At 38.4% G+C, this 4,163-nt stretch overlaps 1 protein-coding gene across 5 annotated transcripts in view; it reads right to left on the bottom strand.

Moving 5' to 3' along the window:
* LOC106878953 (uncharacterized) overlaps positions 1–4,163 on the bottom strand; it is a 20,284-nt gene that overhangs the window by 9,138 nt on the left and 6,983 nt on the right. For 2 of the 5 annotated variants that reach the window (XR_008266407.1, XM_052975279.1), the window contains exon 1: positions 259–528. The exons of 2 other annotated variants lie outside the window; for them this stretch is intronic. The gene's annotated coding sequence lies outside the window, so the exon portion shown is untranslated. Of the gene's footprint in view, positions 1–211; positions 529–4,163 lie in introns of those variants that run through there. One more of the 5 variants, XM_014928330.2, reaches the window with a different exon arrangement.

The raw sequence follows: 4,163 nt of genomic DNA, 5'->3' as shown, positions 1-4,163 counted from the left end.
ATCTCAAAATCTAGTCAGTTCGTGCCAGTCGCGAGGCTAAACATTCCTGGAATTTTCATCCAAATCCATCCATCGGTTCTTGAGATATCTCGTCCACAGACAAACAAACAAACACGTCTCTAAACAGTACCTCCGCTTTAGCGAAGGTGGAGGTAATAAAGGTTTTGAAGGCGTAAGAAAGAGAAAAAAACAACACAGTTTATATATTTACCTTTACTTTCACTATTCTGATGTTAAGGCAACAAAGAAGACACTTACGCTTAGTTTTAGAATGGTGGCAGCTGATGAAGGAAATGTTCTCTATGTGGCCTGTGTGTTTTCTGTACTCTGTTTATCATTTTGTCAACGTTTTGTTTGCAACGTCTTGTACCCAGATATGCATCTATATATACATGTAGATGAAGATATGTACATACATGTACGTATATATGCATACACTCATATATTATTTGTCAGCAAAGAATCTCTGCTTTTGTTAATTCAACAATTTACGAAAACTGAGTATTTTGAATTTAGAAAACGCTGCTAAATTCTTCAAGAATATCTCCTTTGGAATTTACATGATTGGAAAGAACTATTCTCAAAATTATTCCAAAGTAAATTCACCGCGTGTCTGCATTCGAAACATTTAGCTTCGGGAAAGTTAAGCAGTGAGATCGTGTCAACGGAGGATCTTTGCCAAAATATCATTAAATCTGTAAATAAAAGTGCGTATCTGTATGTGTGCGAATGTGAGTGTGCGTGTGTGTATGTGTGTGTGTTTGTTTATGTGTATGTGCGTGGTGGTATGTGTTAGGTGTGGATTTGTTCTACATTTTTCTTCAACTTTTATAGATCATATCGTGTCCTATTTCGATTTGTGGTCGCTCAGATCTATCAGTCTATAATATTCACACACACACACACACACACACACACACACACACACACACACACACACACACACACACACACACGCACACACAAAACACACATGCTTATGTAACGCGTAGGTATGGATGTGATCATAAGAGGATCAATTTGCAATCGTGCAGCACTTTGGGCAAGTGTCTTCCATTATAGACCTGCGCCCTACTAAATCCTTCTCGACGGAAGCTGAGTGAAAATCCGTCATATATATATGTATGTACGCGTTACGTAGTTTCATGACCGAATAAATTATAGAATTATAGAGGATGTTCTGCCCCTTCACTTTTGCCAACTCTGGCCATCGTTGGTGGTCACTGAAAGAACGACAGCACATGCTATCTGCTATTCTTCACCGCTTTATCTATCTGTCTATATAAAAATTAATACATGCACCCCTTAAAATCTTTCGATAAGCACCCTCCCCCCACTACACTGACTAGTATATATTCCGATCTAGAGCATCATTTTCTCAATCACTTTTCCTCCTATCTAGCTTCTTCAGGTTTTCCTTCACGCACTTTTTATCCCTTTCCTTCGGTTTATGTTGCGGTCGCTTACCAGAATTGAGCTCACCATGAAAAAGATGCTTTGGCAAACACTCGTCTTTCATTCTAATAACATGTCCAGTCTATTTCATTTGAGCCAAGATAACAAGTTGTTCAATTGAGCTGCAAAGTGCCATGCGCAAAACCTCGTATCTGGTATGAAACATTCCCACTTGAGTCCTGAAGCACTTTTGATGAAAGCTCTCCAGCATTTTTATATGACGCTTGTAAGTGATCCATGTCTCACTTGAATAAAGAAGTGCAGACAACACACATGCTTTTTAGACACTGATTTTTGTCTGGAGGGAAATACCCCTGTCCACCCATACTCGCTTTTCGAGCTTTCCCTATTCGATAGTGTATTTCTGCATCAAGACAACCAGCTCTTGATAGTGTGCTTCCTAGGTAAACAAAGGTGTCAACGACTTCTAACGTTGTTCCATTCACAAAAATGTTCGGTTCAGAATATGTTTGTCTTGGCACGTGAGTAAACATAACTTTGGTTTTCCCCAAACTAATTGTGAGTCCAAAATGTACACATGCAGTGGAAAATCTGTCCATTAAATGTTGCATATCCTCCTCTGGGTGTGCCATCAAATCATTATCATCTCTAACAAACATTTTGAAAGTCTTTGCTTTGCAGTTAAACTGGGTCAAATAAAAAATACGACTGACCAGATGTCCGAAATCTGATTCCGATTCCCCTGTTGCAATCCTTGAAAGCATACCAAAGTAATGCAGCAAAATAAATAGAAAAAGTGTAGGGCCAGGAATATCTCCCTGTTTGACACCATTGTCCACCGAAAATTCATGAGATACCTCACCATTAAAGACTACCTGAGATTTCATGTTTCTGAGTAGTTCCTTAACGATGCTCACAAAATGTGTTTTACAACCACATTTACACAAAACAATCCATAGTGCCTCCCTTTTTACCGTGTCAAATGCCTTAGTTAAATCTATGACGACCTGGTATAGTGGCAATTGTTCCTCTAAGCATTTGTCTTGAACATGCCTCACAGAAAATATCATGTTCTTTGTTCCTCGGTCAGGTCTGAAAACCCACTGTTCTTCAGGAATCACATGTGGACACATTCTCAACAAGACGATCTAACATGATCCTTGAAAGTATCTTCGTGGTATGTGACAGAAGAGTTATCCCTCTAGAACTACCACAGACTGCTTTCGGGCCCTTACACTTGTATACAGAGATTCGAATGCCATTTATCCATTCTTGTGGCACAGAAGATTCATTCCAAACTCGAGTTACCAGGTTATGAATTTCAGATGAAATATGATCCCCACATGCCTTCAGAATTTCAACTGGAATACCATCCAATCCAGGAGCTTTACCTGACCAAACTCACCCCACCCACATACACACAGAAATATACACGTGTATATATACGCACAGACAAACATATATAGACATAGACTCACAGACACACATATATAGACACACACATGTATACTTACATACCCGCACATAAATACACACACATACACACACACACACACACACACACACACATATATATATACATAAACACACACATATACTTACATTTATAGGACCACATATATACATATATACATGCATATATTTACGTACGTGAGAAACGGGGTAAATTTTAATACAACAATACATTTTAATTAAGGACACAACGTTCCAGTTTTTTAATTTTTATTTCAAATTTTGTAATAAATTGAGTTTTCCATTTCTATTATTATCATTTACTTACTTTCCTAAATATTTTCTGGGACCTTTCTTTTCCGATTGGATGAATCTTGCCCACATCCATTGTCACTAAACAACGAATATACCTGTAACCATAGAAATATATATGAAAAAATTAGAGAAAAACGAACACCATTTTAATCATTCTTATTGAGCAATTGCCCCCTATTGTAATCTCGGACCGACCAATGCCTTGTTAAAAGTTAACAGAAACTTAAAGTAGTCATATATATATATATATATATACACATAGCTCCAGAGTCTAACGGTTTCCGTGCTTCACATTGACTGTAGCTGTATGGCTGAAAATAGTAAATGAATGTATGTATGTACCATTCATTAATTAGCAGACTCGTGCCTGCTAATTGATGAATGGCACCTATCTAACAATAATATTATAAGTCGCCGCAAGCTGGCAGAGTCGTTAGGATGCCGGGCGAAATGCTTGGCGGTATTTCGTCTGCCGTTACGTTCTGAGTTCAAATTCCGCAGAGGTCGACTCTGCGTTTCATCCTTTCGGGGTCGATTACATAAGTACCAGTTACACACTGGGATCGATGTAACCGACTTAGTCCTTTGTTTGTCCTTGTTTGTCCCCTCTATGTCTAGCCCCCTGTGGGCAATAAACAAATAAAATATCATAAGTCACCGATGATGAACTTCTGCTTCGGATCTCACATTAGTATTACCTGGAGACATATCAACCCCCCAAATTCTTTTGCTAGACTTCCGTATATGTATTAAGAGACACATTAATAAATATTCTGCCTGGTTTGACAATGCCCCTCTATTCTGATATATATATATATATCGAGTATAACCAGCCGAAATTGCAAGGATAATCTGGAACTCGACCGAGGAAAGAAAACTCCGAATGACCCGTCCTTGTTTTCTTTGTATCGTCTGTTTGGATGTTTTGTTATCCCTTTTTTGTATCACCTAACGCTCTGGATGCTTTGCGTTCTTGTCCA

The sequence above is a fragment of the Octopus bimaculoides genome, chromosome 20, assembly GCF_001194135.2.
Source record: "Octopus bimaculoides isolate UCB-OBI-ISO-001 chromosome 20, ASM119413v2, whole genome shotgun sequence".
Classification (NCBI taxonomy): domain Eukaryota; kingdom Metazoa; phylum Mollusca; class Cephalopoda; order Octopoda; family Octopodidae; genus Octopus; species Octopus bimaculoides.
Note: the sequence above shows the minus strand (reverse complement) of the source record. Positions and strands in the feature narration are given on the sequence as shown.